Here is a 22538-nt window from a genome sequence, read left to right as displayed (position 1 = left end):
TAGGAATAGGAATAGGAGGAGGAGGAGAAAAAAGAAAAGGAAGAAAAGCAGCAGCAGCCACCACCACCAACTTGAGTAATGCTACTTAACCTTGCCAGCATGGCAGAGTATCTCTGAACCTCCCTCCCCTCACTCTCAGGAATTGCACACCCCTGCTAATTCCTTGTCCTTCCTCCCACAGCATCAGGGATGCTGTCACAAGACCCAGAATTTTACGTGTTCTAATTGTTATTGCACCAGCTTCTATCCCAACTCTTGGTTCCCACGTTTTCAAATACCAGCAACAGAAATGACTCACAGTTCACATATACTAGAAGTAAAATTCTCACAGTTGATAAGAGTGATATGGAAATAGAACTCATATACTAGGATTTTCCAAAGGGAAATGGGGAAGAATGCATGCATGACTCATGTAGGGGCAAGGTGGAGAAGCTGTTGGATATGCTGGGGGAAGGGAGCTAGGAATCCCTCAGGTAGATTTCACATCATAGGTGAAATGAGTCACATCAATGTGTGACTTTGGCCAGTGACGCCTCTCTGTGTGTCTTCTCATTTGACTAGAGATAATCAATAATAGGAGATAGGACACTGTAAGCACTTACCCCAGTCCCTGGAAAATGTAAGATAGCCAACAAATACTAGTAACCACAATATTTGAGTCTGAACTGCATATTGGTTCACAGTGAATGTTCCTCTAATTCACTCAGTGTCAAAAGAAACTTGATGGTGAGCTTCCAGCCTCTTCCCAGACTGTTCATGAGCCATGGTGAGTACCTGGACATCTCTGCCAAGGTCCCTAAGCCCAGGTCTACCTCCACCCAACATCTTACGAGGCTAAGGGGAATCTCTCTCCCCATTCTTTCTTTCTCATCCCCTGGCATACTCTTTGAGTACATCCATTTTAGGAAAACAAAAACTAGAACAAAACTATTAATGTTTTTGTATAAATATAAACATATAAATAAATGTATACGTACATATATACACATATATATATACTTACTGCTTTCTGCCTATAACTCCAACCTTCACTGAGGCAAAGGAAAACAGAGGTCTGGCTACCATGCCCACAGGATGCAGGGAAAAGTTTGGAGCTAATCAAAGACATACTGATTTCTCAAATTATATTACTTCCCAGGACATGCCAAGGAGTTTGGATGTCCTCCCATGCATGACCCAGATGATCACTGAAATGTATACGTGGGGCACTGACAGAAGCAGATTCATTTTAGAAAACTAATATTTGCAGCAAGCAATAGGCTGGAATAGTGTCTAGAAAAGTGGTTTTCAAGGTGGGATCCTCAAACCACGCCATCAGCATCACCTTGGAACTTGTTAGAAATACAGTTCTCAGGGGGCGCCTGGGTAGATCAGCTGGTTAAGCATCTGACGCTTGATTTCAGCTCAGGTCATGATCTCACAGTTCATCGGATCGAGCCCTGTATTGGGCTCTGTGCTGACAGAGCAGTGCCTGCTTGGGATCTTCTCTCTCCCCCCCTCTCTCTCTGCCCCTCGCCCATGGATGTGTGCGTGCATGCTCCCGCTCTCTCTCTCTCTCCCTCTCAAAATAAATCAACTTTTTTTTTAAAAGTCAGATAATAACAAGTGTTGACAAATATGTGAAGAAATCAGAACCTTCCTACACTGCTGGTGGGAATGCAAAATGGTGCATCCACTTTGGAAGATAGTCTAGCAGTTTCTCAAAAGGTAAACAAAAAGTTACCAGATGACCCAGAAATTCTACCCCTATGTAGAATCTCCTGCCCAAGAGAATTAAAAACATATATCCACACAAGAACATGTACCAAAATGTTCACAGCAGCATTATGCACAATAGCCAAAAGGTGAAAACAACCCAAATGCCCATCAATTGATGAATGGATAAAAGAAATGCAGTATATTCACACAGTGGAAAATTAGCCAGCCATAATAAATGAAACAGGGATACATGCCACAACATGGATACACCTTAAAAACATGCTAAGACTGGGGCGCCTGGGTGGCGCAGTCGGTTAAGCGTCAGACTTCAGCCAGGTCACGATCTCGCGGTCCGTGAGTTCGAGCCCTGCATCGGGCTCTGGGCTGATGGCTCAGAGCCTGGAGCCTGTTTCCGATTCTGTGTCTCCCTCTCTCTCTCTGCCCCTCCCCCGTTCATGCTCTGTCTCTCTCTGTCCCAAAAATAAATAAACGTTGAAAAAAAAAATTTTTTAAAAAAAAAAAAAAAACAAAAACAAAAACATGCTAAGACCAAGAAGCTAGTCACCGAAGACCACATATTATATGACTTCATCATATGCAATGTCCAGAAGAGGCAAATCTAAAGAGAAAGTAGAGTCACTTATAGCTAGCAGTGGCAGGAAGAGGAGGGACAAGAATCCGGGTTGGGGGGGGGGGGTCAGGTGACAGTCAAAACAGACAGGGTTTCTTTTGTGTGGTAAACGTTTCTTAAAATGACTGTGGTTATGCATCTGTGATTCATCTATCTGTGAATATACTAAAAACTATTGAACTTTGCATCCTATATGTGAACTCCATCTCAATAAAGCTATGAAAGAGAGAAGAAAGAAAGAAAATAGGGTAACCAAAACAAACTTTGAACAAAGATTTAGTGACATATACCCAGAAAATTTAGCCAACAAACAAGCAAAAAAAAAAGGACAATTATCATCTGTAGGAAAGCAAAAACCCCTTGGCCCCAAGAAGGAAATCAAGCTGTACAACATTAAAAGCTCAGTTGATAACAATATTTATGTAATCAAAATAATACATACATTAAAATTTAACCAAAAAGTATGGCATAACTGTATTTGGAAAATAAAAAAAGCCAAGTGTGACAGTATGGGATGGTGAGTAGAATAGTATAAAAAGACTCAAAATTCCTCATCTTCCTGCTACAAAGTCAAGGATAATGTCTGAAGGTAGGGAGCAAGTAATAGCAATGAATACAGATCATTTAGAAGAAAAATTCTGAACAAAATATCCGAAAGTGTTGGAAGCAGCTGCTTTTGAGAGGGGCAACTAGGGAATGGACAGTGATATACAACTGACCAAATTTATAATTCCAAATCTATAGAGCTATCCAGACCCTTAAAAACCATATTCATTGTATGCTGGAAATCCGAGTAGAAGCCATAACTAATGGTTTCATTAACATCTAATTGGAAAAACAAAAAAAAAAAAAAAAACCCATAGAGCATCCAGTGATGATCACACATGAAATCATCAGGAAAAAAAAAATCACCTAACCATTTTCTCCTATGTATCTACCAGGGATTTGCTATTCCAAGCTTGTTGCTTTGTAATGACTACTTTGGGAGGCTTAATCCAGAAGGCACAGTGCTACCAAAATTAACCCATTTTTCAGATACTACCTGCATACACCAGCTACCTCTGAGGACAAAAATCATGAATATGTCTGAAATTCATGCTAAGATTTAGCCACCACTAACTTTCCTTGCTTATCAGAGCATGAATCTCATGAGGCCATCCAAATAAGAATAAATTAAAGAACCTGACAAGTGCCTAAATGTCAGATTAAATTTCATAATATTAATACCCAGTACTCATTTCAAGTTTGAAAGAGAGCAAATATCCTTCATTGCAACTCACAGGAGAAATTTCTCATCACAAGTGATGATTTTCTATCACTTGTGCACAGCCATAAATTTTCATAATACTATCAACCCTTTAAGGTGATACAGCGTTTAATTTAAGAAACTTATGTCCTACAAGGCTGGAAAAATTCTCAAACTCACCTTTCAAAGGTCTTTCTTTTCCCCTGGCAGACAAGAGGATAAAACAGTTTTTTTTTTTTTCCTCTTCCTGGCTTTGAAATAGCCTACTATCTACTTAGTTTCTCCTAGAGGTAAGAGCTCACTGCCAGTCGTCCAGCTATGGAAACAGATTCACATGGAAGCAAGTCTTAGTGTGTTTCATGACTCAATGCAAGGTGGAAATGGTACAGATGACAGCAATAACTATCAGCAGTTAGTTCTTTTCCCCCCTTTTGCAGGTGGAGAAAGACAATGAAATGAAATGAAAAATTAAATTTCTGCATTCGGATTAGTTCTGGTGAGTTTATCCATCAAGAATTGATCCAATTAGATGAAACTCTCCTGGTTAGCTTGAGTTAGTTACAGTTTGGAAATCAGAAGACAAATTAGTTACTTTCATCTAAAGCAATGAAATGATCATTTGGGCATTAAATTGAAAAAATGGTTAGAGAAGGCTGCAGTTATTCACTCTAAATAGGTTCATATCCTAATTAGCTTCAACTAACAGTTCAAAATCAGATTTATGACAAGGGTTTCAGAGATGTAAATGAATACTGGGGAAAATTCTTGCAGAAAGCACTTCTGTCATGTGTTGGCAATTGGAGAAGCATTCTTTCCAATCACAGGTCCTCCAACTTTACCAAGGATCAGAATCATCCAGGGGCTTGTTAAAACACACAAGACTGGACCCTATGCCCTGAGTTTCTGATTAGGTAGGTCTGAGGTGGGGCTGGAAAAGTTGCATTTCTAACAGGTATCCCAGGTGATAGTGAAATAGCTATTCTGGAGAACAGTGAGAAATACCATTTTAGATATACACCTATCTTGGGTTAATAATTTTGTACAAGTAAAACGAGCTTTTGAAGTAAGTCACAGGAGTGATTTACTTTAATATCCTTTATTAGACAACTAAACTTTCATTAGCTTAAGAGACAGTGATAGAATACTCAATATTTGTCTTAAACATTGTTTAAAATCCTTATTTCGAAATGTCATTTTTAAAAATTATTTTAAGGAAGTGAGTCATCATTTAATTAACATAGATCTTTGGAAATGGAGACAAATAGAGATCAAAACTGGAAAACCGTGTTATTTAGTAATTAACATCTAGTTATGAATTGCACATTTATTATAATGAAAACAATGAATTCAGATTATGTTTGCGACCAGGAGTATCACTGCTGGTGCTTATGACTGGGTGAATGATCATCTGTTCTCTTCCATAATGAAAAGAAATTATGATTATTCAAATATTGTACTTGTGGAATAATCACTGTAACTCTTGAAGCTTGCAAACTGTGACATTTACATGCTGAATTAGTATTCAAATCGAGTCTTTCAAGAAGTAAATTAACTCTCTCCAACCACTACACATCTGTATTTAAGAAACTGCCTCCAGGCAAATTTTAGTGACTATTTACCACAATGTAAGTTCAGTGGTTAGTTGTACTTGAGATATGAATAACTGAACCTAGCAGAAATACATGAAACACCCCATCAACTCACAAGGCATTTTTCAGTAAAAACAAATCATTTTACTAACTTAGCAATATGTTTTGAATCAGGTCTATTTTTACTTGTAATTTAATTCCCCATTAAAGGAAAGACAAAGAGAAAAATCCATTTCTAAATAGAAACCGTACATTCTTATTACTTAAGAGTTCAGCACATCTAAACTAAAAACTGGTTTTTTCTTCTTCTCTTTCTTATCTTTTTATTTCCAAAGCCCTATTCTGACTTTTCCAGACTATTCCATGACCTCCATTTATATTCAAGGACTGCCTTGAATCATTTGGAGTATGGTCTCTTTACACAAACAAACTAAGGAAATTCTGCTATTTTGAGGTTGATTATAAAGATTGATGATATAACAAAATTATTAAAGGCTTGTGGCTCTTGTTCTGCTTTGACTTTGGTTTTACGAACCTGACACACCTGTATAACAAAGAACCACCTGGAGAAAGCATTACTAAATGAAGAAGCTAAAGAGGGAACCCAGGGTAGGGATGTGTTTTCATGTTTTTTTCTACAGTGAACATACAAGCCAACATACTAGCATTTTTTTTTAATTTTTTTTTTCAACGTTTATTTATTTTTGGGACAGAGAGAGACAGAGCATGAACGGGGGAGGGGCAGAGAGAGAGGGAGACACAGAATCGGAAACAGGCTCCAGGCTCTGAGCCATCAGCCCAGAGCCCGACGTGGGGCTCGAACTCACGGACCGCGAGATCGTGACCTGGCTGAAGTCGGACGCTTAACCGACTGCGCCACCCAGGCGCCCCCATACTAGCATTTTAACATGTGAGCAGCGCAATGGATTTCACATGTGTATACATACATATACATATGCACAACCACACACACACTGGACTGTCCACAAATTTCCAGCATTGTAACTGCCTTATATCCTCTAAGCTTAAGCAAGCATTATGGATTTTTTTAATTTTTTTAATGTTTATTTATTATTGACAGAGAGAGAGACAGACAGAGCATGAGTGGGGGAGGGGCAGAGAGAGAGGGAGACACGGAATCTGAAACAGGCTCCAGGCTCTGAGCTGTTAGCACAGAGCCCAACATGTGGCTGGAACTCATGAATTGTGAGACCTTGACCTGAGCCAAAGTCGGACGCTCAACCGACTGAGCCACCCTGGCGCCCCGCATTATAGTGAATTTTTAAACGGAAACACTATCTTTTGAAAATTATGAATTGTTTTAACTGCTTTGACTACATATATAAAATCAGTAAGAGTTTCTATTTCCAGCCAAGACTGAGTAATTGAGACTGGATTTATCCTCCCACCTGAAACAATCATAAACGGGACACAACGTGTGAAGCAAGAGTGTTCAAGACATTGGACACCAGACAACAAAGGACAGTGATCCCTGAGAAATGGGAGACAGGGTAAGCCCTACAACTGCCCCAGCTAGGTACCAAGAGAGAGTTTCCAGGCCACAGTGCAGGAACAGGAGAATCCAGGAACATCCCAGTGAAGCCCTCAGTTGAAGAGATACAGCCAAAAACCTGGGGAGGCCAAGCAGGCTCTAGAATGCTAGAGAGGAGAGAGCTGGCCAGAGACGGGATTTCAGAGATCTCCAGAGGCTCCCCTCAAGCGGTCATTAGAGAACTGACCAGCACATGGTGTAAGAAAACTATCCTCACACCATAGCTAAGGAAGAACCATCTGAAGGATTAGAAGGAACAAAACTTAGACCTCACCGAGTCAACAATGCCTATTCACATCAGCCAAACTGGGAAATCTCCTAATTCAAGGGGCTTTGGGCAGAGTATTCAGAGGGTCTTGCTTCAGTCGTGGAGAACAGTTAGACTAGACTAAATGTAACACTGGTCCTGCCTCACAAATCTGAAAAGCAACACCCAAAAGGATTAAACAACCTTTAATAATTAACGGTTTCTGAAAACCAACCTCAAGAATATATAAAATTAAAAATAGAAATTCCATACAATCCAGTAATTCCACTACTAGCTATTTGCCTCAAGAAAATGAAAACACTAATCCAAACAGATATATGCACCCCTATGTTTACTGTAGCATTAGTTCTAATAGCCAAGATATGGAGGCAACCCAAGTGTCCATTGACAGATGGATGAGGAATATGTGTCTGTACAGAATGGATTATTACTCAGCCATAAAAAAATGAGATGTAGCCATTTGCAACAACATGAATGCAGCTAGAGGGTATAATGCTAAGTGAAATAAGACAGAGAAAGACAAATACAGTAGGATTTCACTTATATGTGGAATCTAAACAACATAACAAATGAATTGACAAAAACAAAAAAAGCAGAAACAGACCCATAAATAGAGAAACTGGTGGTTGCCAGGGAGGGAGGGTAGGTGGAGATGGACAAGAGAGGCAAATGGGGGGTGGAAAGCAAAGGCTTTCAGTTAAGGAACGAATAAATTGCAGGGATGAAAGGTACAGCATAGGGCATGTAGTCAATGGTATTGTAACAATGTTGTATGGTGACAGATGGCAGCTACACTTGTGGTGAATAGAACATAATGTATAGAACTGATGAAACACTATGTTGTGCACCTGAAACTAATATAACATTCTATGTCAACTATACTTCACTGAATTAAAAAAAAAAAACGTCAGAGAAAGTATATAGAAATGCAAAAATATCCAGCACTCAACAAAGTAAAATTTACAATGCCTACATCCATAAAAAAAAATTTTTTTTACCAGGCATGTAAAGGAAACAGGACCCAGGGGAGCCTGGGTGGCTCATTCGGTTAAGTGTCCAACTTCAGCTCAGGTCATGATCTCACCGTTGTGGGTTCGAGCCCTGCGTACAGCTCCATGCTGGTAACTCAGAGTCTGGAGCCTGCTTCAGATTCTGTGTCTCCCTCTCTCTCTGCTCCTCCCCTGCCGACACTCTTTCTCTCTCAAAAATAAATATATGTAAAAAAAATTATACAAAAAGAAAACACGACCCATAATGAAGAGAAAGCCAATCAAGTTAAACCAACCCGTAACTACAATCAGTGGGAAATGCTTTCTGTGTGGCAACAACAATTGAGTCTAAACTGAGACTAAATTCTCATGAGAGTGCCAGCACCCAACTCAGTTGCACAGCCTAAAATTTTCTTTTTGAAAAAATAATAAAAATCACTAGCATATCAAACCCCCTGACTTTACATAATGCATATGATCCTACACCTTAGAAAATAGAAGAACTGCCAAAAAAAAAGGGACAATTACAATCAAAATGGCAAATGTTGGAAGAGCTGCTTCAAATTACTGCTGACCAACACACTCTGGGATGACTCACAATGGCCAGTGCTTCCTGAGACACCTGCCACTCTGCTCACCTGTGATGTGCTATCAACTCAAGCAAAAAAGTGCAGGCTGTTTTTCTCTCTAGAGATGGCATGCACACTGGACCACTAATTAAGCACTAATTAAGAGCGTCTGGGGTCATAGCTGCTTAGAAATAGGCAATCATGATCTTCCTCATGCTCACATTTCCTTCACTATTAAATAGCATCACTAGTGACAAATATGTTTTCCTTTGTGTTTTACATTTCCCCCACATCACTGGTTCTCAAACTGTGTCTAGCATGCATCAGCATAGGAGCGCTTGTAAAAACACCGATAACTGGGTCCAGCCCCAAAGTTTCTGATTCAGCAGATGTGTGGCAGGGTGAAGGGGTCCTCAGGAACTTGGAGTATCTAACAAGTTCCCAAGTGATACTGATGCTGCCACGCTGGGAACACATTTTGAGAACTGCACTCAGTAATATGTAGCGTTTCTGATCGATTGAATCTGGACTTACAGGAGGGACTCAAGCACCAAAATTTTTAGTAACACTGGAATCTTCCATGGTTATATTCAGTAAGTTGAAAAGGGGAGGAAAATATGCAAATATTCCCAATTTCAAAATGAAAGTTGCAGCGACAAGCTGATGATTCAGATCTCTTCTGTCAGTGGTCTCCCATTCACTCACCCCTATCGGGTTATGGAGGCTAAGTAGGATGTTGTATTGGAAGAGCTAAAAGGAGCACCAGACTGAGATGCTACGCTTGGATAAGGAGTATCTTTGTTACAGATCTCATTCTCAGTCCAAAATAACATGTATCTTGGAGAAGCCTGAGGTTCCACAGGCTAGGATCTCCCAAGGATTTCTTGAAAAAAAAAAAATAAACTCTACCAACTTACTGTCTTTTATATTAGCCCAGGACCTACAGGATTAACAACTACCATATTTTATCAAATCTGACATTCATCAAATCACGACCTTAAGCAGCAACAAGAAAGAAAAAAAAATGCTACAAACTATGATACGCACCTTCAATTTTAAGTTTCCTTTGGATTTTGAAAATGTGCAAATATGATCTTTCAATCAATAAAACCCAGTAATAAAAAAATGTGTGCTGGCCTTGGGAACATTTGGGACCATTTCTTCATGTGCTACCATGCTTCATTATAGCAGTTAACATGCTGATTGTTTAAGGCTATGGCGGAGGGGGGGGGGGGTCTATATGAAATCAAAGGAAGAAATTCCATCAAGTCTACAAATTTTTTTTAATGGAGAACATTTTTAAACTTTTTATTCTGCAATAATTTTAAGTTTAAATTTGCAGGACCAGTATAAAAAGATTCCATAAAAAGTTTTTCCTTAAACATTTTTTTGTATTTTATCCAACATTACTTGATTTTTATTTTTTATATTAAATATAATTTGTCAAATTTGTTTCCATAAAACACCCAGTGCTCATCCCAACAGGTGCCCTCCTCAATGCCCATCATCCACTTTCCCCTCCCTCCCACCCCCCATCAACCCTCAGTTTGTTCTCAGTATTTAAGAGTCTCTTATGTCCTTAACCATTTTAGAGTAAATTGTAAACATCATGTTCCTTTAGAACTTCAATACTTCAGAGTATATTTCCTAAAAAACAGAGATATTCTTTTATTTAACTATAGTACAGCGATCTAAGTCAGGAATTGAATATTAACATCATTATCCACTAAACAATCCATTTTCATATTTCTCCAACCTTCCCAATACTATCCTGTATAGTATTTAGTATGGGATGCAACCTGGCCCTATACATTACACATGGTTGCCATGCCTCATTACTCTCCTTGAATCTGGAAACCCATCTTTATCTTGCATGATAAAGAAATTTTTGAAGAAAATAGAATAAGTAGTTTGCAAAATATCCCTCAGTATGGGTTCAATGATGCTTACTTAAGATTACAGATTTAGGTTATACTGAATACATTTTGGGCAGCAATGCCACTGAAGTGATATTATGTCCTTGGTTTAATACCATCCTATCAGGAGGCTGATGCTATCATTTTGTCCCCTTAGGGGTAAGATTAACTTTGAGGACTTGGTTAAGGTGGTAGCCATCAGATTTCTTCATTCTAAAGTTGCTTTCCATTTATCATTTGTAGGGTCAAAGTTTAAGACCATTTAAATATCCTGTTCTTCAAACTTTCCAGTAGTTTTATCATCCATTGATGATTTCTGACTGAATCTGGGATGAGTGTAAAACATTTTCAAGAAAGATTTCAGCACATCCTAATGCATACTAGTGATGAGATTTGTTTTGTGTATTACATTCATTGAGCTTTATTTTATGGTGCTCTTTATAGTTTTGGAAGAAATACAGTGTATAGAAACAAAGGGGGGATTTAAGACTCTTCTTCCCAGCTATACTGAGGGAATAGGATTCTTACATAGGGAATTTCAGGGAATAATTTCATGGTGAAATCCTATCCCTCTACCTCATTTTATCTTCAAAATAGTATACAGACCAATAGAGTATAAACAAAACTGAATGAGAGCAAAAATAAATTCTATTTAGGATATATAGATCATTTTCAAAGATATAAATTTGAAATAATGAAGGTTCAAATTGCTTTTCTTATATTTAATACTTATAATGGGTAAAAACAGAGGAAATGTGAAATAGTAGAACAGTGTTCCCAAGACAGATTTTAAAATCTCTTCTCCGGAGCAGTTTTTAGAACATTCCCAAGTAGCAATAGGACCGAAAGTTAGATTTTGGCCTATGATAAGGAGGAAGGTAATAAGATGAATTAGGTTAATGCCATTTTATAGGTCAAAAGGGGAGTTCCATCGGCAATCCCATATACCTGCTAGCTTTCTGCAATTACAAGTGCCCAAAAGTGAGACAGCCCCTGGTCAAGGAGGACATTGCAGTATAAAGCAATCCATGCGTCATCATAAGGAAGGCGGGCTAAATCGGCCCTAACACCGTCTGTGATCCTAACAGTCCATATTCTTATTAATGCCTTATGCACAGTCCTCTGTTAGTCTGTGTGTGAAGAAGGACTTGTCTCTACTTCACTAACCTGAGGGATTTGCCTTTTTCACACTGTTTTGCAACTCTTTACTCATTTGTTTCTGTGACTATAGAATATTTCAGGGAAGGTCATTTGGGTATCAAGGGTGAAGGATTCCTGACTCCTCCTGGAGGCTAGAGAATTTGTACAGACAAGAGGTTACAAAATGGAAAACTTTATAACTGGCTGCAGGAAGCAAATCATTGTTTTGTCTAAATACTGGGTGAGACCAAGGGCACATGGGTGGCTCAGTCGGTCAAGCATCCAACTTTGGCTCAGGTCATGATCTCGCTGTTCATGTTGAGCCCCACATCAGGCTCTGCACTGACAGCTTAGCGCATGGAGCCTGCTTCAGATTCTGTGTCTCCCTCGCTCTCTGCCCCTCCCCCACTCGTGTTCTCTCTCTCTCTCTCTCTCTCAAAAACAAATTAAAAACATTAATAATTTTTAAATACTGGCTGAGACAAAATACCTAAATTGTACACCAGGGTCTTCAGTGACAGAACTTAAGCAAATGACTGAACCTCTGATTTGTGTATCTATACAGTTACTATTATAACTCTGAGTCTTGCAAGCATGTTATGAGAGTAACCATTTGATTATTGTAAAGAATCTGAGTTCCTTGAAGAAAAATATTACATAAAAATAAAGCACTAATATACTGCATTGATGCATTACATCCATGGTGAGACTACTGTCCCATCCCCAAAATTAGATCTCTAAATACACATAACAAGCTGTAGTTAGCAAATTCAAACACCATAAAATAGAAGATTGATTTTTTTTTTTATTTTAATCATGCTGTTGGGACTAATTTTGCCAATTTGAAGGTTATTCCTCAATAACCAAATCCTCATTTACACTGCTAACTAGCTCTTTAGTACATTTGCAAATAGAACATATTACATTCCTATCATCCAACAACTTTCCCATTAGCTACAGTAAATACTCTGCACTTTCGTTACCCATCAGTTCCCCCATAGAGTTATGGGTTACAAGTTTAATTGTTCCATTTGCATATCCAGCTGAGGTAAATTAGAAAAAGTCACCACACTCATTACACGTTATTGCATTACAAACACAGATGTCTGTTTTTTCTAGACCCACTTAACCTTGACCTAAAGAGAGATTAGAATAATACAGTGAGAAAATATAAACTGTTCACTTGGTTTCTCACATCTGAACTACAGTGAATTTCCTACAATATAAAAGAACTTTAGTTTTTTAATTAAGAAAATAACCTCAAAAAAACCCCACCGTAACCAGATATTGCTTTCCTTACTTATGAATGATCTATTTTAAAAAAAATCTTTAGTTATTATTTCTCATATATATGGGAAATAATTATCTCTGTCAAGAGTAACTTTGCTACCTTAAAAAAAAAAAAACAACTTTCTTCACGAGGAAATAACCTCCAGCCACCATTTGTCTGGCTTAGTGATTCATTTCACAAAACTACAGATGGAAAGACCAAGGACTAGGCAGCCAAAGGCCCTCTAGAGTTTGTAGCTTTTGCTCACTACAGTAGTATCATAGGTCTCCACCACTGGTACTTTTATAACCTCTCCTGATGCCCTTATCTAATCTCTGGAAGATTCCTTACACACAGCTATGCAAGCACATGATATAGGGAGAAAGACCATTTGTTTATGCTTGTGTGGCAAGTCTTTGATCAGGGACCATCATCCCAGTTGTCACATTCCCACCCACAATAGGGACAAGCCATTTTTATACCTAATTTGCTACGATATATAATAAAAAATTCAGTGCAAAATTAAACTGGAAGAATTATCTTCAACTTTTATTTATTTTTGAGGGAGAGCAAGAGACAGAGTGCAAGCAGGGGAGGGGCAGAGAGAGATGGAGGCACACAATCCAAAGCAGGCTCCAGGCTCTGAGCTGTCAGCACAGAGCATGATGGCAGGGTTTGAACTCACAGAACGCGAGATCATGCCCTGAGCTGAAATCAAGAGTCAGATGCTTACCCAACTGAGCCATCCAGGAACCCAAGAATTATCTTTAAACCAAAGACAAGGGGCGTCCAGGTGGCTCAGTTGGTTAAGCATCTGAGTCTTGATTTTGGCTTGGGTCATGGTATCATGGTTCATGAGTTCATGTCCCACATCTGGCTCTGTGCTGACAGCATAGAACCTGTTTGGGATTCTCGGTTCCCCTCCCTGCTTGTGCTTGCTCTCTCTCTTTTAAAAATAAATAAGCATTAAAAAAAATCCAAAGATGAAAATTCTCAAAGAAAACCAATATGTATATGATGCTTAAGGTAGATTCAAGAGAGCCTCTGACACTCAACCAAAGCCTATGCACATATGAACCATTCTCACACACAACTATGGAAGACAAGGAAAATACCTGGCCTCACACCTGAGTTAAAACTGCACAACTGCGTAAGACTACATATGTCCAGATAGAGGTTTCCTTCAAGATAAACACATGGATAGAAGGAATTGAAAGAGGAAAAGCCAGAAAGATGCGATAACAAGCAAAGTATTTTAGAAACTACTTAGATACAAAAATGAACTTGAGTAACTTATAAAAAAAAAAGTGTTCCCCAGAAAGAGACCTATCAACGACCAAGAGAAGACCGTGGTGGAACATAGGAATAGTGCTGTATCTTTGTAGCTGAAGCATCTGTACTGTGCAGCTAATGAAGTTTCAGCTCAAGGGCCTCTCCTTTGCATAGCTCCTTCCAAAGCCCTGGAGGGACTCTCACAATTAGATTTTATAAAATTTTCAAAGCCAAGATATTTTTAACCATAATTACTTAAAACGCTGTCTCTTTCCACTCTGACTTCTCTGTCACACTTCCCCTTGTGTCAGGTGGCATTAGAGTTACCACAGGCATTTTTGATGTTTTGGAAAGGGGAAGTTGGGAATACAGTGATTTGGGGTTTATAGGATACAGTGATGTGTTTTGCTGTCCCTTCCACGTAGAGTGAAAATATTGCTCATCTTCCCAAAGGAATGGCTTCCAGGAATACTCCTGACTTCCCACTGTGCCCACTCGCATAGCTACAAGACATGAAGGAGAAGGGTCATGAGTTGTATCCTGATATGATGATGTTTGAAAGGCATCAAGCCAGAACCTAGTCTAAAAAAATTCTTCCCATCATCAGATGTATAAAATTGCAAGCAGAGGATTTGATTCTCATCAATGCATAGTCAAAATAGATGCTCTCCTGTCAGAATCAATACAGCATGCACAACGAAACATACCATACATTCTTATTTCTTTATTTAAGAGGAACGTTTAAACACACCATTTTTACTATAATTTTAAAAGATGTCTTACAAGGTTTTAATCAAATAAGGAAGAAATTAAAGACCCCTGATTTGGATGTATACTAAGTGTACCTTTTGGCTTCTTTCAATTTATTTATTTAAGATCTGCAAGTTCCAATAAAAAATGATGAATGTGTAACAAAAGAGATAAAGATGGGAGTTGAAATCAATAGAAATTACTCTGACATCAAGAAAAGAATTGGATCCAAAATGTTTAAATCATACCTAAGCATTAATTCATTAAACCAAGAGATAAATGTTGACTAGCCATAATGAATACATTCTTGGATTGTTTGATCCTGAAATTAAAAAGAGGAGGAACACAAATGAACACATTGGGAAAAGATTAAATTTCTTCCTGAGTTGCCAGGAAGTTCTGGTATTGATGAAAATCACATAAAACATACAATGTACAAGGACATTGACAACAAATGATTGTCATCAATTCAAAGACCAAGATTATTCACTGTCTAAGGAAATCTCATAGCCCACACAGAAAAGAAACTTGGGGACAATTTTGCCCAATTTGAATCCTAAACCGTTTTAAAATTCCAAATACCACTACCAATAAAGATTCAGGATGCTAAAATAAATTTTTCTTTAAAATAATTTTTTCTAAACAAATAAATGCCAATCAGCCATGCTAAAAAAAAAAAAAAAAAAAAAAAAGATTGAATTATCTGTCTTCTCAATGAAAAGCAAAATTTAAAAATTATCGTGAAGTGCATGTATCAAATCACATTGTACACTAACTTGAAACCATGTTATATGTCAATTATATCTCATTAAAGCTGGGTGGAAAAATTGAAATTAAATTTAAAAATTAAGACCATATAGCCACAAACAATAAATAAAAAAGTATCATTGAGGTGTAGTGGGCAATTAATTAATAAAAATGTTATATTATCTCCTGGGTCATGTCATTATTGTTATGTTAACTGTTTTAATCTTTTTTTTCTTTTCTCAATCTAAGTATTTACCTTCATACTTAATTTTATATCAATCAGTTTGTGTGTTCTTCACACAAATAGAGCCCTTCAGAGGGCTCTAAAACTGTGTAAGCTTTAGGCCCTATAACTCCTGCATTTACCCCTGCCTGCCTGGGCAGCTAAGTGTTCACAGTAAAGCAACGTTTGCCCTGGCATGATTCTGTTCAGAATCATGATGAGGTAAAAAGTAAAGATCAAAGTGAAACTTCCTCATGAAAATGGGACTGACCTTCCATCTCAGTGGGTACATCACTCCTAAAAATACCAACAGCAACCCTTGCCTTTGCTTAGAAACGGAGAATCATTGGTGCTTTCTCAACTGTTGCAATGTTGAGTCTCAGCTAAATGTCACAGCACCATGTCTAAAGGACTGTGCACAAGCCATCTTGTTCAGATTACAATGTTTCTATCTCTGAAGCACACAGTTTTTATTAAAGAATTACTATGGGGGACAATAAAAAAAGAGAGAGTCAGACTATCAAGCTCCATTTTCCTTAATTGAGGATTTTTGTTTAGATTGGTGAAAATATGGAGTTTTCACCAGTCTTGCCTTCAGTGTTTCCAAAACGACGTTATTAGGTCCACAAGTGTTTTTCAGGCCTGTAAAATTTCTTGGTTCTCACTCACATTTGCTATGTTATATACCTCCTTCCTTTTATCTTCCTAAACTTTTTCTCCCTTTTCCTCTATGATAAGACTTAAAGGGTACCAACATGTACTAATGGAAAATTCATCGTGAATTCTTTGGTAAACATAAAATCTTCAGGGGATATAAAACAAAGGCTCAGAATATCAACTTTACTTTAGGCCAGCTGGTTATCATTTGGCCTGCCTCAAAACCCTTTAATCCCCAGCAATGAGCCAGTCTTTATCCTCAATGCAGCAAAAGACTCTCAAATGAAAAACAATGAACACTTATGAGTCCCTAGTTGATCTACTTCTGCAAGAGATTCAGTTAGTTTTTCCAGCAAAGAACCTTAAAAATCACACTACTGAAAAGGGCTCTAAGAGGTCATCTTCTATACCAGACTGCCAAAAAGGGCTGCACTTAAAATAATCAAAACAGATAGTCATTGCCCTAGTTCTTAAAAATTTTATGGGACAGGAGTTTCTCTCAAAGACAACTCTGCATTGGTTTCAGAAGCACTGCTGCTGATGAAAATCTATAATGCTGGCAAACTGATCAATACTCCCTCAACTGCAAGAACACTGTTAAGAGGCCTACATCAGAAGCAACCACTGGCTCAAAGAATTCAGGTAACGTGTATAACTCTCAGTGGGAAGGTATCAACTCTGTGAAACATTTAATCAAATCAAGCATCAGAAATCACAGTAGCCTATACGGAAAAGGAACTCTTCATCTAAATTTTTAATTAATAACCTTATCAATTATCCATCCAATAGAATGCTTATATATACAGACTAAGTTTTAGTGGACTAAAAGGGAGACCCCTAAACAATGATTCCTTTTGATTTACTAGATACATCACGAAGTTTTTTTAATTCTTCATTTAAAAGTACAGAATAAACACCATATGGAATAAACTAGATTGAATGACTGGCCCTAAATCTTCACCCTCACTTGGACCCAAACCCTTGTCATGGCCTCCTAAAGGGGTTGGGCCAATGACACATTTGCAGAAGTAACAGTGAAGTGGTCTCTCCTGAATGTTGTTCTACAATTCCTTCATGGCTGCTGTGTTTCTGTCCTATTATGGTGCCATCTGACTGCCACTACTCTATAGTCATGGATGCCTATAAGATGGACACAGGGCTTTATATCCTCTTATTTAGTCTAATTTATGATCCTATCTAGACCACTAGAACACAAGGTAACAAAAGCCAACAGAATTATTATTGCCATCATAATTTTCACAATAAAATAAGCATTAATCTACATTCCGCAAAGACCTAGTGATTCCTTTTTAAATGTAACTAAGTAAATTGGTTGCCATTGTCAACTTTTAGAGCTGCAACACATTTTAGAGACTGTTATTTACCAAATAAGACTGAAAGACTTAGTGATGTGACCAAGGTCACCAATGCTACTCAGCAGAAAACCCAGAAAAAGAATGTGCCCAATACTTAGAGAAATTCCTATACCCTTAGATCAAATCAAATTCTGGTACAAATCTAGAAACACCTTTAAAGGGATAAGTCAATATAAATCCAAAGGGTATCTAGAGAGGAAAAGAAGGTATGAGAAGCTTGGGTAACGAAATGAAAAAGAAAAAAGACAAAGAAAAAATTTCACCCCAAGGCAAATTAGTTTCAGAAATATTTCAATAGTACAAAAACAAAGTTGGTATTGATCTTGACACAAGATTTTGGAAGGATACATTTTGTGCCTTTGCTTCTCTAATACAAATATGTAAGTCACAATACATTTATTTAATAGCTATCATCCTGTATTACTCAGGGTTATCCAGACAAATAGAAGCAATAACCATTAGGGTGTACAGACAGACAGATAGATACAGATCAATCAAGCAACAGCAACATCAAGAGTGATTTTAAGGAATTGGCTCACGTGATTGCAGAGGCTGGCAAATCCCAAGACTAGTAGGCTAGAGACCCAGGGAAGTTAGTATTTCACTTCTGAAGTCTACAGAATTCCCTCCTCTCAGAGGTAGTCAGTCCTGGTTTTATTAAAGCTTTCAAATGAGGGGCACCCGGGTGGGTCAGTAAGTTAAGCATCTTACTCTTGGTTTTGGTTCAGGTCATGGCCTCACGGTTCTTGAGTTCAAACCCCACGTCAGGCTCTACACTGACAGCATGGAGACTGCTTGGGATTCTCTCTCCCTCTCTCTCTGCCCCTCCCCTGTGTGCTCCCTCTCTCCCTCTCTTCCATTAAATAAACGAACTTCGAGAAAAAAAAAACTTTCAGCTGAATAAATGAAGCCCACCCACATTATGGAGGATAATCTGTTTTACTCAAAGTCTACTGATTTAAATGTTAATCACATCTAAAATATACCTTCACAGAGAATCTTCAATAATGTTTGACAAAATATCTGGGTACTATAGCTTAGCTAAGTTGACACATAAAATTAACCATCATATATCCATCCATCTGTTCATTCAACAAGCTTTTATTCAATGCTACAACATGCAAGGCACTGTGACAGATGCTGCTGACCCAGAAATGTTAGCTGTTACATTGATGTGTTTATTTACAACACATAATAGTGGGAGTGACACTGGTTTCATATACTTTTTTTTTTTTTAATTTTTTTTTTCAACATTTATTTATTTTTTGGGACAGAGAGACAGAGCATGAATGGGGGAGGGGCAGAGAGAGAGGGAGACACAGAATCGGAAACAGCCTCCAGGCTCTGAGCCATCAGCCCAGAGCCCGACGCGGGGCTCGAACTCACGGACCGCGAGATCGTGACCTGGCTGAAGTCTGACGCTTAACCGACTGCGCCACCCAGGCGCCCCTCATATACTTTTTGACCAACAACTTTTCCACATTTCTTAAAATTTTGTATTATTTTTACCTAATTTTCCACAAGACTAAGTAGCTAATGTGCTTAAGAAGCACATTAACACTGCTCTTAAAGTATGAGAAAAAAAAAAAAAAAACCTTTGTTTGTATTTCAAATCAACAACCATGCTCTAATTTGAATATAAATAAATAAAATAAAAATATTTTCTTTTATTGCCATTATGGTGCAAATCAAGTTCTAATTTTTAGAAGTAATTCATTTGTGGAGCACCTAGGTGGCTCAGTTAAGCGTCTGACTTAGGCTCAGGTCATGATCTTGCAGTTCATGGGTTCCAGTCCCACATCAGGCTCTGTGCTCACATTTCAGAGCCTGAAGCCTGCTTCAGATTCTGTGTTTCCCTCCCTCAATGCCCCTCCCCTGCTCACGCTATGTCTCTCTCTCTCTCTCTCAAAAACAAATGAACATTAAAAAAAAGTAATTCATTTGTAATTCTTTTGGAAACATTGCCTTGAAGCTATTTTTTTTATGTGGCCAACAGAGCTTTGGAAAGTACAAAATGGCATGTGCAGAAAGGGCAAGAAATGAAATAGGTTACTGAAAGAAGAGAGATAGCATTTTAAATGGTCACCTAAACCATGAAGTATTCAGATTAGGAGGTTATTGACCTGCATCCTGGGCTAAGTGAGCACCAACTACATCGATGGGACAGATAAATAAAATGCAGATTAAAAATTAAACATTCTGCCAACTAATCTTTGATGAAGCAGAAAAGAATACCCAATGGAATAAAGACAGTCTCTTCAGCAAGTGGTGCTGGGAAAACTGGACAGCAACATGCAAAAGAATGAATCTGGATCACTTTCTTACACCATCTACAAAAATAAACTCAAAATGGATCAAAGACCTAAATGTAAGACAAGAAGCCATCAAAATCCTCGAGGAGAAAGCAGGCAAAAACCTCTTTGATCTTGGCCACAGCAACTTCCTACTCAACACATCTCCAGAGGCAAGGGAAACAAAAGCAAAAACGAACTACTAGGACCTCATCAAAATAAAAACCTTCTGCACAGCAAAGGAAACAATCAGCAAAACTAACAGGCAACCGACAGAATGGGAGAAGATATTTGCAAATGATATATCAGATAAAGGGTTAGTATCCAAAACCTATAAAGCACATATCAAACTCAACGCCCACATCCAGTGAAGAAATGGGCAAAAGACATGAATAGACACTTCTCCAAAGAAGACATCCAGATGGCCAACCGACCCAAGAAAAAATGCTCCACATTACTCGTCATTAGGGAAATGCAAGTCAAAACCACAATGAGATACCACCTCACACCTGTCAGAATGGCTAACATGAACAACTCAGGCAACAACAGATGTTGGCAAGGATGCAGAGAAAGAGGATCTCTTTTGCATTGTTGGTGGGAATGCAAGCTGGTGCATCCACTCTGGGAAAACAGTATGGAGGTTCCTCAAAAAACTAAAAATAGAACTATCCTACGACCCAGCAATTGCACTACTAGGCATTTATCCAAGGGATACAGGTGTGCTGTTTCAAAGGGACACATGCTCCCCCATGTTTATAGCAGCACTATCCACAATAGCCAAAGTATGGAAAGAGCCCAAATGTCCATTGAAGGATGAATGGATAAAGAAGATGTGGTACATATACACAATGGAGTATTACTTGGCAATCAAAAAGAATGAAATCTTGCCATTTACAACTACATGGATAGAACTAGAGGGCATTATGTTAAGTGAAATTAGTCAGTCAGAGAAAGACAAATATCATAGGACTTCACTCACATGAGGACTTCAGGACATACAACAGCTGAACATAAGGGAAGGGAAGCAAAAATAATATAAAAACAGGGAGGGGGACAAAACTAAGACTCTTAAATATGGACAACAAACAGAGGGTTACTGGAGGGGTTGTGGGAGGGGGGATGGGCTAAGTTGGTAAGGGGCATTAAGGAATCTATTCCTGAAATCAATTGTTGCACTATATGCTAACTAAATTGGATGTAAATTAAAAAAATAAAATAAATTTTTTAATAAAGAGGTCTTCAAATTAAAAAAATAATTAAACATATTCTGTTTAATGTTAGAGTCCTAACAGTATTTTTAATTAAAAAAAACAAAGGTAAAAATATTTTCTCCTTTTTAATTTTTGATATACAGAGATCAGGAAAGCAACTGGATATATATACCAGTGCTATTAAAAATAAAAGGTTTCTGTTTTTGTGTTTTACTCCATTCCTCATTCTATATATAGCATTATAACAAATCCATTTTAATATCATTTAAGTGGACACTCTCCTTTCATCAGTATTTTCTGAAAAGGCTTTCTTTGGGAAATTATTTTCTAAACTTTGTTTCATTAGAATGGCATATCTAAGGGACATGTCTGGGTTTTCACAACAGCTCAACTACTACAAGGCAAAAGCAATACCTTGAACCAATTTTCACTGGTTATGTAACTGTCCTGGTTTTTCAGCCTCTTCACTATAAAGAATATTTCCCCCTGGATAATCAGTCCTATAGTCTATGCAAGTCCTAAAGATTCCTGAATCTGCCATTTACAAGCTGTGTGACATTGAACACTGACTCTACTCTCCCTGCCTCAGTCTTCTCATCTATAAAATGGAACAATTATAATATTGTTATAAAGAATTTAGGAGTTGGGGCCCCTGGGTGGCTCAATCAGTTAAGCGTCCAGCTTTGGCTCAGGTCATGATCTCACAGTTCGTAGGTTCCAGCAATGTGTCAGGCTCTGTACTAACAGCTCAGAGCCTGGAGCCTGCTTCAGATTCTGTGTCTCCCTCTCTCTCTCTCTCTCTCTCTCTCTGCCCTTCCCCCATTCATGCTCACGCGTGTGCGCTCTCTCAGAAATAAACACTAAAAAAAATGAATGTAGGAGTTAAGCATCCATTCATGATAAAAACCCTCAACAAAGTGGGTTTAGGTGAAACATACCTCAAAACAATAAAGGCAATATATGAAAACCCACAATTAACACCATACTCAATGTAGAAAAACAGAGAGTTTTCATCTAGGATGAGAAAACAGACAAGGATGTCCACTCTTGCTACTTTTAATCAGTACAGTACTGCAAGTCCTAGCCATAGCAATTGGACAAGAAAAAGAAATAAAAGGCACCTGAATTGGTGAGGAAGAAGTG

Source organism: Leopardus geoffroyi, chromosome E2 (genome assembly GCF_018350155.1).
Source record: "Leopardus geoffroyi isolate Oge1 chromosome E2, O.geoffroyi_Oge1_pat1.0, whole genome shotgun sequence".
In the NCBI taxonomy this organism is placed as follows: domain Eukaryota; kingdom Metazoa; phylum Chordata; class Mammalia; order Carnivora; family Felidae; genus Leopardus; species Leopardus geoffroyi.
This window is presented reverse-complemented; position numbering follows the sequence as displayed.